The sequence below is a fragment of the Microtus oregoni genome, unplaced genomic scaffold (genome assembly GCF_018167655.1).
Source record: "Microtus oregoni isolate MIOR12 unplaced genomic scaffold, Mior012 000050F_015, whole genome shotgun sequence".
Taxonomy (NCBI): Eukaryota; Metazoa; Chordata; class Mammalia; order Rodentia; family Cricetidae; genus Microtus; species Microtus oregoni.
In genome coordinates, this window is record NW_024543239.1 from 24,596 (window position 1) to 36,973 (window position 12,378).

The following is a 12,378-nucleotide window of genomic DNA, read 5'->3' on the forward strand; positions in this document are numbered from 1 at the left end:
AGTGAGTGTATAATATTCTATAATATTATGAATGTTTTTGTATTTGATATAAGCATAAAAACAAAAATAAATTTGGGGAAATGTGCTAAAAATTAGCATAAAATCCTTTAAGGGATTTTTTGCTATAACATTAGCAAAATACAGTTGTGTGAATTGTAGCAATGATCTGGGAAAAGATTATTGTTTTTGCCTTTGAATTGAGCAAAGACAATTGTCCAGGAATCAGTCTTAAAATTATCAATGAATCTATTGTTTAGTATAAGAAACACTGATCATAGTCAATATTCTGTCAAACAATTTTTCAGCTTTTATCCTGTCCTTTTGTATCAGACAGGCTACTGTTTTAAATTAAGAGTTTAATATCTTAACTGGCAAAACTGGGAAGGTTTAGCCACAAACAGCATTTTTTTATAAAACTGTTGTAGAATAAGTTTGTACTTAATATACACACTTGCCATAGCTGAATTATAATTAATATACTGTATTTGTTGATTATTGCATACTTTACCTTTTGATTTATATTTTACCTGCTTGAGTATCTGTTAGGCAGCTTGCTTAAGCTTTCTATTGAAAACTGTTTTTTTTGTAAGAATTTTATCTATTGGCTCAAGGTCCCTCATAAGACTATTATAACTAGAGCTTTAACCATTGGACATCCAACCAAAAGTTTGCAAGCTATCCTCCTCTTAAGTTTTAAGTCTGCCTTACAGATAGGAAAATGGAAAAAGGAAGCATTTTAACTAATAATGCTGGCCTCATTAGACACCAACATGTAGAAGAATGAAAATAGATCCATATTCATCTCCATGTACAAAACTTAAGTTTAAATGAGCCAAAGGCCTCAGCATATAAAAATTATGTTGAACCTCACAGAGAAAAAATTTTTTGAAGTACACTTTGCCACATCTCAAACACAGCCTCAGTGGCACAAACATTGTGAGAAACCATAAACTAGATCTCTTGAATTGAGAAACTTTTGTATAACAAGGCTATAGAGTGGGAAAAGATCTTTACTTACCATAAATCCCTTTCAAAAATATATGAAGAACTCAGGAAATTAGTTATTAAAAATTAATCCAATAAGAATATTTGTTACAGACCTAATCTGAAAACTCTCAGACGAACTTAAAAATGAGAGACACCTAAAAAATGTTTAAGCAGAACATCCTTTAGCCCTCAGAGAAATGCAAACCAAAACTCTGAGATTTTATTTTATCCTTGCAAAAATGACCAAGATTAAAAATTACTGCTAACAATTTATGCTTAAGAAAATGTGGGTAGGGAAAAAACTCCATTGCTGGAAGTGCAAACTGACAGTCACCTTTGGATCACACATAGTATTGAAAAACCTGGATAAACCAGACTCCCTCATCAGGAAGAGAAGGATCAAAAATCCAGGACTAGCCTGTTCAGCGACCCTGTACCAGGAACTGTCTGAAGACAAAGCCAGACCTTTACCTCGAAAAACGGGTTTTCCAGCTGCAATTATCACAGTACTGTTTTAGGAACTAGCGGATTATGACCCTGGGAGTGGTCCCAAGGCAGGCAGCTGTCCTCCTGCGACCACCACTGTATTTTTGGAATTTATGACCCTCCTGGACCACTGGGCTGTGGCCCCTTTTCAAAAATTTTCTCTTTAGGTCACTAGAGGCTGAACTCCTCCCCCCACCCCCCCAACTAAAGCCACGTGCACTACCTCAGCAAGGCCGGCCTCCAGCGAGCCATGGGGAGACCTGAGTGAGAGTCTCCCCAGCACTGGGGGACCCCCATTATGTCTATTTTTTTAAAATTAGGCAAATATTTACCTCAAAACTTAGCAATAACCCTTTTGGGCCTAAATACAAAGTTGTTTAACCATAAGACCATGGGCTCAGACTTGCTTACAGCAGAGTTACTTATCATAGCCAGAATCTGAAAATAACCCAAATGTACCTCTTTTACACCTAGGATAAATGAGACATCATCCTTTTAAGTATCCATGAACACCACAAAATATCTTGGAATAACTTTAAGCAAGCAGGACAGAAGTTTGAGTCCCGTAATCTCTGCGTGTGAAGGCAGAAATGTTTTTTATTTTTAAACATTATCACTTGGTAGAGTATAACTCCTGCCCTTGATAAATTTAGTGAGAGGCTGGAGTCTCAGCAGTTTAGCCTGGAGCAACACCTGTCAGCAGGAAAGAACCTCAAGCTGAAACAATACGACTCCCACCCAAGAGCGGGCCATACAAATGGAAAAACTTGTATGAGAATTTTAAATCTTGAGAGATCCCCTACTTTCTTGGGAAAGCAGAAGAAACACAGCAAAAATGACAATTTTACTGAAAGCAATCTACAGATTCAGTGTAAATGTCCATTAAAAATTATAGCAACGGGCTGGAGAGATGGCTCAGTGGTTAAGAGCACCGGCTGCTCTCCCAGAGGTCATGAGTTCAATTCCCAGCAACCACATGGTGGCTCACAACCATCTGTAATGAGATCTGGTGCCCTCTTCTAGTGTGTGGGCATACATGGAGGCAGAATGTTGTATACACAATAAATAAATAAATTAAAAAAAATTATAGCAACATTTTTCACAGAACTCACATACAGATTTTAATGTAAATGTTCATTAAAATTATAGCAAAACTTTTCACGGAACTCGAAAGAACAAACCTCAACTTTATGAGAAAGAAATGAAAACTCAGGATAGCCTAAACAATTTTAAAAATTTTCTGAATGTATTACAATCTTTGATTTTAAAACTTTTTTACAGAAACACAGTACTGAAATTAATCTACCTTAGATATAAACTTAGACACCTACAAACTAAAGATTTTTGACCAAGAAGCAAGATTTTTAAAAATGGAAAAGAAGCATATTTACTGTCCTAAATGAAGCTGCAGCTTTTTGAGTCTAGATTCCTTTATAGCAAACCTGCCTGTCAGCTTTTGCTCCATATGGCAGGGGGTTAAAGACATAGGCTCTCTAGCCCTAGCAGCCAGCCTGCTTGGCAGGCATAGCTGTGTGGATTGTACCCTAACTTCTCGCATCTCGAGGGACTCTCTTTTGAGTCCGCAAGCAAACACATAAAGCAAACACATAAATCTCTCTTTTTGACTCTTACTCCTCTCTCCCTGATTGATTGATTTTTTTTTTTTTTTTTTGAGACAGGGTTTCTCTCTGGCTTTGGAGCCTGTCCTGGAACTCGCTCTGTAGACCAGGCTGGTCTCGAACTCACAGAGATCCGCCTGCCTCTGCCTCCCGAGTGCTGGGATTAAAGGCGTGCGCAAATTCCTGTATGAATTTCTCTTCCTTTGAAAGTCCCATATCTTTTTGGACGACAGTGATCCTGCGCCTACCTCATTCTGCAGATGTGTCTGAGTTCTACAGCCATAGAATCTTCTTTTTTCTTCTTGTTGTTGTCCCGGGACCGCGCATCTTCATCCAATAGTTGGCCATGCTCCGAGTCACTGGTTCGGGCGCCACTGTAAACCGCTTTGGGTGGGTTACTCAGTCTAGGGTCTGTAACCCACCTGGCAGTTCAGCTATTCCAGGGTCCCGGAGAGGCACTATCTGGAAGATATGGGGGGAAAGAGGAAGAAGGCTAGGTAGATTTGTCGAAGCCTGTGCTTATTAGAGACAGGTTTACAGTTTATATAGGGTAAGGAATTGGGGGGGGGGGCACAGGGGCCTGGACTCTTGTCGCATGGTTCACGTAGTTCACGTTGGTCACTAGGCCAGGAGGTTACATTCGGTCAGGTCACATAGGCGGGGAACTCACAACTAGGAGTTGACACACCTAGTTCTCTAGATAGTTTGGAATGTGGGGCGGGTTCCACTAACAGATAGCTCTCCATTAACAGCCAATTTGGGTATGGGGTAGGCTCTGTCAATAGAACGATTCCTAACACAATTAGGGGTGTGGGGTTCTCTGCAGACTCCCCAGGGTGATGGTTCTTGTAATGACTTCAGGAGGAAACAGCTCCTGACACCCTATCTTCAGACTCTAGTTTATTTGTTGTTATTTTTAAACATTATTTGGGATGTCTTTAGGAATAGTTGCATCATATCTGCAGGTAATTTTGGCTCTATCAGTTGGCTTGAGGTTTCTTGAATGTCAGAAAAATGTAAAAATGATTACAGGGTGAGGGGCTGTGTGTTCCCTCTCATATCCCCTTCAATGCCCTGTCTTTCTGTCTTATTTTGGGACAAGCAGACCTCCCCATGCACAAATATAAATATAGACAAACGTATATCGCAGGATACAAAAGTCAATCGAGAATGAACAAATGATCTACACAGGACTAGAGAGACATCTCAGAAGTTAAGAGTGCCTTTTGCTATTGCAGAGGACCTGACTTCAGTTTCCAGCACCCATATGGTGGGTGACAGATGTCTGTAACTCCAGATCCAGGGGAACTGACAGTCTCTTCTGGTCTCAGTGGGCATCTGCACTCAAACGTGTATTTGGCACACACAGACATACAGGCAGACCCTCAGTAAATAGGGAAAATAAACCTAAAAGAAGTCCAAATTACAACCTAAACATGAATCTTGTAGCAGAATACAATTGGATGTTCAGGTTCATGAATTACAAACAAACTTCTTAGATACGGCAAACCCCCATTCATTAAATGAAGAACAGGAGTGTTAAGAATTCCATAAAGTGAGAAAATGTCTATTCTTCCAAATATATGATAGAAACATATTTTTCTTACCTGGGAAAATGAATGTGGGAAATTGTATATCAGATGACAGTCTTCTTGTATCCAGAATACAGAAAGCTTCTAAAGGAGACACTAAGAAAATAAACAATTCAGGAAATAAAACTTGACCAGAAGGGTGAATAGATGCTCCACTAAGAGAAACATACAGCAGCAACATGCTTAACACTTAGGGAAGAGAGACAGGTGATTCTGATGGGACTCTCGACACCCATATAAAATACTCAGAAATAAAGACTTGTCATACAAAGACCTGGCAAGTTTGTGGAGGATGACTCTCAAATACCCACTGCTGGTGGCCATGGAAAACAGGATAACTTGGAAAAATCTTTTTCTGTTTCTTCATATGTTAATTGTCATCTGGCCATCACAACCCAAATATATAACCTGGAGAAAGAGGACATATTTTCTTTTAAAGACTTATTTATTTCAGTTCACAACAGCTTTATATACAAGACACTGAAATTGAAAACAACCTCAGCAACAGGCAACAGGCAAAGACTCATTTCCCAAAACCAGCACGGCAGTTTTCAACTGTTAACTCCAGTGCCAAGGGATTCAATGTCCACTCTTGGCTTCCATGAGCAACAGGCATGCATGAGCTCTTCATACCTATATGTAGGCAAGCATATATACACATGAAATAAACTAAATTATAAAACTTGCCGTGTAGCTATACATTGCTACACTATTTCATATTAAGAATGAACAATTATCATGGGCAACAAAAGAGATAAATTTAAACATATATTCAAGATGAATGAAGGCCAGATGTCTCTAAACTCTGGTTTTATCCTAATACATTCCAGCATATATAAATTTGTCTATAATATCAGATTGTTGTATTTTTCTGCAGACAGAGTTGGGCAGTGGTTGGGTATGAGAACCTAAGTAACATAAAGAAACTTTATGGATTGGTAAATAATAATGAAACTTATACCTACCTGAGTATAAGAAGATGTCTATTGTCATTATGGGGAAAAGTGGAAAAATACAAATTACGTTTTATATTTGGTGACTTGGACTTCAGAGATTGCCCCATGGTTAACAGGACTTGCTGCTCTTACAGAAGACCTGGGCTGGGTTCTCAGCACTCACTTGCTGGCCCACAATGGACTGCATATCTGTTTCTAGGGGAAACAACACCCCTTTCTGTCCAAAGCAGCACACCCTGATCCTGAAACCAGAGCAAAAGAAACATACACTGACCCTGAGACTAGAATCAATTCACTGGCCCTGAAACCAGAGCCCAACGTTTTAAAAAGGCCAGTGAAATAAACACACTTTGCCCCTGAAACCAAAGCCACAGAAACACACTCTTCCACTTACCAATTCAGCGAAACAAACTAACCAATCTCTCAGCATAAAAGGAACCAATCCCAGAGCAGGAAAACAAGCTAATCACTGAGCATGAAACCACCCTGTACCTGTTCAGTTGGGAGCTGCCTTTCCCACTCTTGCAGGGTCAGCCACCTCCTGGACTCTTCCCTCCCAGTGAATCTCTTAAATGAGGCTTGGGTGAGACCTTCTTTGCCTAAGAAGAACAGAGAAGCAATGACTTCAACTGAAGCAAGGCAGAGGTGAGGGGAGCAGAACTGGAAAAGCTTCTCCTAGCAGAGCAGAGTTGTTACTCTTCTGAGGATCTAAGGAGAGCTGTAACAACCTAGCTGGGGTAACACTCCCCTACCAGAGCAGAGCTGTTAATTTGGGGCAAACTTTCCCTGAAGCAGGGCTGTGAGCTCCTAAGCTTAAGGTGAATTTGTGATATTCATTGATGCCATCTTAAAAGGATTCCTCTAGCCAATACTGGGACAAATGGAGCATGGAAATAGAGAACGGCAATAGAGAGGAAAACAGTTTAGGAAAATGGGTGTTGAGCCATACTGATAAAAGTCAGCACATGAGTAAAGAACTATGGAGATAAGTAAGCAGTGTACTACACACCAGGTCATCATTGAAGAGGACCAGGAGAATTATAACAAATAACCTATCACAGCAGTAAGTGATTAACTAACATTCACACATATATATCCAGGGACATATCTGCACAAGCATGAGTATATACACAACACACACTAACAAATGTCAATGTAAACACACAGCTCTCACCTCGAAGGAAGAAGAGAGTTCATTCTGGAGTCAAATATATGTGAGTAAACATGAGTGAGACAGGTTTATGTTAGTACAAATTACATGTCACAATGTGGAAACAGTTTCATGAAGTTTTTATAATCACAGAATGAAGAAACTGTAGACTCTCCTTCAGTGCATTGGAGATAATATTAAGTAGACTATTATGGTAAAGCAGAGAAACCTCAGCTACTAGCTGCTATGTGATGACACACAGTACTTTGACTCGCAGAAACTTAGAGCTTTGTTAAGGAGACATATTCTGATATTTTAAATGTCAGGTCCAACGTCATCTGTTAGTGACAAGGTATTAGGTAAGTCCAACACAGGGGGCCCAAGGATTGGCTACTCATGGGCTCAAGAGAACACAAAGGAAATTGTAATTAGGCCCTGGGACTGCGACTTCCACCATCTCCATATCACTGCAGGTCTAAGAGTCAATCAATCAGGCTTTGCAGACCAGCCTCTGCCAAGGAATTCCTGTACAAACACACACACACACACACACACACACACACACACACACACACACGACACACACACACACGACACCTCTCATTCTCACTCTCCTAGCTCCCTGGTGTTTACTGAGAGCTCAAGGGGTACAATCACGTTACAACAGATTCGTCTCTGACCACACACAGGATGGTGAGAGCTCCTAAATTATGTGGTCTAAATGAGATTCCTGTGACGATGGCCATGGACTTGTCTCTGGGACATTTCTCTCATTTGTTTCAGACTGTCAATAATAACCTGTAAATGCCGATAAGAAAATAGCGACAAACTGCATTACACATCAAATAACGTTTTCATCATGGGATAATCCATGCTTTCAACAAAATATATCCTTTGTAAGTTTCATTGACACTTGTTTCCTGACAGTTTACAGAAGATTTAATAATTTGTTCACAGAAAAAACAATACGTATCTATTTGTTTAAAAAATAATAGCAGTTATAGATGAATCAAAAAGTACAAATATTTGTGCATTATCGCGACAGATAGATCCATAGTGCTGATAGGCCGAGAGATTTCCAAACATTGCTGAATTGGAGACAACCTGTCTTAATGAAGGACAACTATGTTCACGGCTCAAACAATACATTATTAGTAAGATGTCTGTTGATTCAAAACTGAGCTACAGATTCGATGCACTAACAATAAAATAGCACTTACTCTTTTTAAAAATTCTCGAAAAACCAAAAAAAAAAAAAATTGAGTGGAAGCCGGGCGGTGGTGGCGCAAGCCTTTAATCCCAGCACTCGGGAGGCAGAGGCAGGCGGATCTCTGTGAGTTCGAGACCAGCCTGGTCTACAAGAGCTAGTTCCAGGACAGGCTCCAAAACCACAGAGAAACCCTGTCTCGAAAAACCAAAAAAATATAAATAAATAAATAAATAAATATAAAAATTGAGTGGATAATTCTAAACATTGTAGACTAAATATATAGCTTGTGTAAACCTTAGAAACAGACAAATGTTAGAGAACAGCATTGCCTGATAGGAGACCTCTGTTTGAACCTACAGTAATTGGACCAGCATGCTTTTGAATCAAAGTTGGCAAGAAAAAGTCCAAAACCAACATTCCACGCTCACATCCACACATTTACAGACCACTGCCTATATCGAGTCAACATTTTTCCTGTGTCTGATGCTGGCATCAAGCTTGTGTGTAGTGCGTGTAGTGTGTGCTGAGAAGAACTGACCATACTCCTGCTGCAGCCTCCCAGGCACTGGGATTACTGGCATATGTACCATGATTGGATAATTGGAGAACTGATGTTTCACAAATAAACAAGGCAATTTGATGCATAAAGATGGCCTTTCAGGAAGCAATACTGAGGCAAGTGTATATCCAAACCCACAAATATAAACTAGGACCTACATCGTATCATATGTGAAGACCATTCAAAATAAATTACAGATGTAAAAATATAAAAATCAGCCTATAAATGTCAAACAGAACACAAGAAGAAAATCCCTGTCACTGAGTGCCAGGCAAAGATTTCGCAGACAAGACACCGAATAAAAACCGTAATTGAAGAACTAGAGAAGGTGGGATCTTACAATTTAAAATCTCCTGCTCTTCCAAAGACATGGATGAGAATTGAGATGATAAGTCTGAGGCTAGGAGAAAAGTTAGAAATACATATATCTGATAAAACATTTCTAACATTTCTATGAAACATACGGAAAACCTCAAATGTCAGCGAGCAATCTCACGCACAGAGTGGGAAGTCGGGATCACAGAGTGCTCATTTGGCCTCATTTCCCTCCTGCTCACTCTCCGACAACTCCCCTCCTGGACAATGGCTCCAGCACAGCCCTGTACAGAACAGCACAGGAGGAGGCAGAATGGTCCCAAGTCTCTCTCCTTCCGGAGAAACACAGGCTGCAAGCACGAGGTAGGAGTGGTCCTACTTGGGTCTGGAATCCCCGCATCTGCCTCCCAACCCTCAGAAAGATTCTGGTGCTCACCTCCGGGAATCCATAAGCTCAACTCAGTCCAAACACCAGGAACTGAATGCTCCTTTCCAGGACATCGTCCGGTCGCCATTTGAAAAGAGTCGCCATAATGACCCCGGTTTCTATGACAACCGTAATGCTGCCTCCCCCTTAGTAACCAGGAATGGCTCCGCCCAGCCCTCCCTTACTTCCTCTCAAAGGAAGAACTCTTCACCCTTGTTTTCACCCAAGAAAGCATACCCATTAGAGAAACTGTCCCCACTACGAATGCAGAGCTTTTCTTTTTTTTCCGCTCTGTGAACAAAGCATATCCCTAAAAGCCCGACCACATTGTACTCACCAGACCATGGTGGTATCTATGGAAATGTCGTCACAAAGATGAACATTGCTGTCACGGTGACAAATGAGCAATTTTATCCAATAATTAGCTATGCATATATAACCTCATCACGGGACTTTAAATTCTGGGACACCTTGCACAGAAACATCCTGAAAAAAGAAAATCAAAGGTTAAAAGTATTGTCTTGGAGATGCCGGGGCTCGAACCCGGGGCCTCATATATGCGAAACATGTGCTCTACCTCTGAGCTACATCCCCACACCTGGTAACAGTTTCATCAAAGCCCTTGTGAAGTCAGAGGAACCGAGCCAACGTTCAGAGTCTCTGCAAGGGTCTGCATCAGGTCCTTTGAGCATACTGGATTCCAGGTTGAGTTTAGTGCTTTGATAGGATTCTTGGGACATTTGTTGCATGAGAAAACAATCTATTTTCAATCAAAGGAAAAATAATAACAATAAAAATAATAACAACAACAATTATAAGAACAAACCTTATATTCTTTGAAGCATGGTAAGCTAACAATGAATGATACTTTGAATTACTCAGTCCCATCAATTTTACTTCAACTTTACCTGCAGGTGGTTCAACATGCCAGTATCATGGGGAATTAATAATAATATGTTGCTGATATGCGGTCATATTTGAGAGTATGGGTAGCTTCCTGAAACCCTCTCTAGCATACCTCCTTTCTCTTTTAAAAGACGCCTTAGTTTCCGGGCTTGAAAGGCAGTTTTTATAATCTTGGTCAGGCTGCTCATTTTGTTTCTTAACGTTGCCAATACTGTCCATCACTCCATTTATGGCAATAACTAAATGTGCGGTAGCTATTGGTTCACAAAACCCTAAGGTGCTGTCACTTTCTGCATGTTTATGTATCTCACCGCATGCTTTGTAAGTTTCAAAAATGAGAGGTTTTCTGAAATATGTCGTCTTTTCATACATCACTTAGTATATGTCTCAATATACAAAATCATTAAATAAATATTTCATGTATGTTCAGATGAGTTAGAAAAGTGAGTATTTTTAAAAAGAAAACAATCATTTTTTTTTCATTTACATACCATCCAAGTTTCTATTCCCTCTCCTCAGCCCATTCCCTCTTCTTACCCGTCCCCCCAACCTTCATCTACTCCTCAGAGAAGGCAAGGCACATTGCCCAGAGGAATTTATACCTGGGGCTTTAATTTAATTCATTGGTCCATGTGTCTGCTTTTATGCCAATACCAAACTGTTTTTATCACTACAGCGCTATGGTGAAGTTTTAATTCAGGGATGGTGATGCCTCTGGAAGTTCCTTTATTGTACAGGATTGTTTTAACTATTGTAATTTTTTTTTCACATGAAGTTGAATATTGTTCTATTAGTCTGTGAGCAATTGTGTTTGGATTTTGATGGGCATTTCTTTGAATCTCTAGAATGTTTTTGGTAAGATTGCCATTTATATTATGTTGGTCCTACCTATGCAAGAGCATCCATGAGCGTGGGAGATCTTTCCATTTTCTGATATCTTCTTCAGTTTCTTTCTTTAGAGACTTAAAGTTCTTGTCATATAGGTGTTTCAGTTGCTTAGTTATAGCTACCCCAAGATAATTTATATTTGTGGCTCTTGCAAAAAGGGATGTTTCTCTGAGTTCTTTCTCTTTATTTTATCATTTCTATATAGGAGGGCTACTGATTGTTTTGTGTTGATCTTGTATCCTGCCACATTACTGAAGGTGTTTATCTGCTGTAGGAGTTCTCTGGTAGAGTTATTGTGGTCACTTATATGTACTATCATATCATCTGCAAATAATGAAAGTTTGACTTTTCTTCCTTTCCAATTTGTATCCCTTGATCTCCTTTTGTTGTCTTATTGCTCTAGCTAGGTCAACTAATACTATATTGAAAAGATACGGAGAGAGTGGACATCCTTGTATTCTTCCTAATTTTAGTGGAATCACTTTGAGTTTCTCTCCGTGTAATTTGATGCTGGCTGTTGGCTTGCTGTAAATTGTTTTTATTGTGTTTAGATAGGTTCCTTGTATCCTGATCTCTTCAATACTTGTACTCCAGATGGGACTCAAACTACCTCATATTCCACATATAGCACTTGGGGCATATACCCCAAGGACACTTCAACCTACCAGAAGGTCACTAGCTATTCCATGTTCATTTCCACTCTATTCCCAATAGCCCAAAATTAGAAACAACCTAGATGTCTCACAATATAATAATGGATAAAGAAAATGCTGTACACTTATATAATAGAGTATTATTCTTATTTCAGAAAAAAAAGACATCATGATATTTGCAGGTTAAATGATGGAACTAGAAAAAAAATTCTGAGTGAGGTAACCCAGACTCAGAAAGACAAACATGGTATGTACTCACTTCTAAGTGTATATTAGATGTAAATCAAAGGGTAACCAGGCTGCGATCCAGAGCTCCAGAGAAGCTAGGTAACAAGGAAGCCCCAAGGAGGGATGCATGGATCGCCCTGGGAAGGGGAATTAGATGAAATCCCCTGGGTAAACTGGGGGTGAGGCCGTGGTGAAGGAGAGGCAATGGGGAAGGAGAACATGAGGGAACAGGATGGTCATAGAGAATGGAGTGGGAAAGCAATGTAAGAGGGAACTTGATAGAGAGAGTCACTATGGTTTTAGGGAGAAACCTGGTGCTAGGGAAATTCCCAAGAATCCACAAGGATGATCCCAGCTAAGATTCCTAGCAGTAGTGGAAAGGGTTCCTGAACCGGCCTTCCC

The 12,378-nt window shown here is 39.9% G+C and overlaps 1 long non-coding RNA gene and 1 other non-coding gene across 3 annotated transcripts; both read right to left on the minus strand.

Moving 5' to 3' along the window:
• Positions 1-5,818: 5,818 nt before the first annotated feature.
• Positions 5,819-9,370, minus strand: LOC121436987. 2 transcript variants are annotated; one of them, XR_005972906.1, is made up of 4 exons: positions 9,311-9,370; positions 9,060-9,158; positions 6,133-6,239; positions 5,819-5,882 (listed from the first exon to the last, which is right to left on the minus strand). It is a non-coding gene; the product is annotated as an uncharacterized LOC121436987 (long non-coding RNA). The 2 variants fall into 2 exon arrangements; XR_005972905.1 differs by lacking the exon at positions 9,060-9,158.
• A 453-nt stretch (positions 9,371-9,823) lies between these two features.
• Trnaa-cgc lies at positions 9,824-9,895 on the minus strand. Its single transcript has one exon. It is a non-coding gene; the product is annotated as a tRNA-Ala (tRNA).
• Between the last annotated feature and the right edge of the window lie 2,483 nt (positions 9,896-12,378).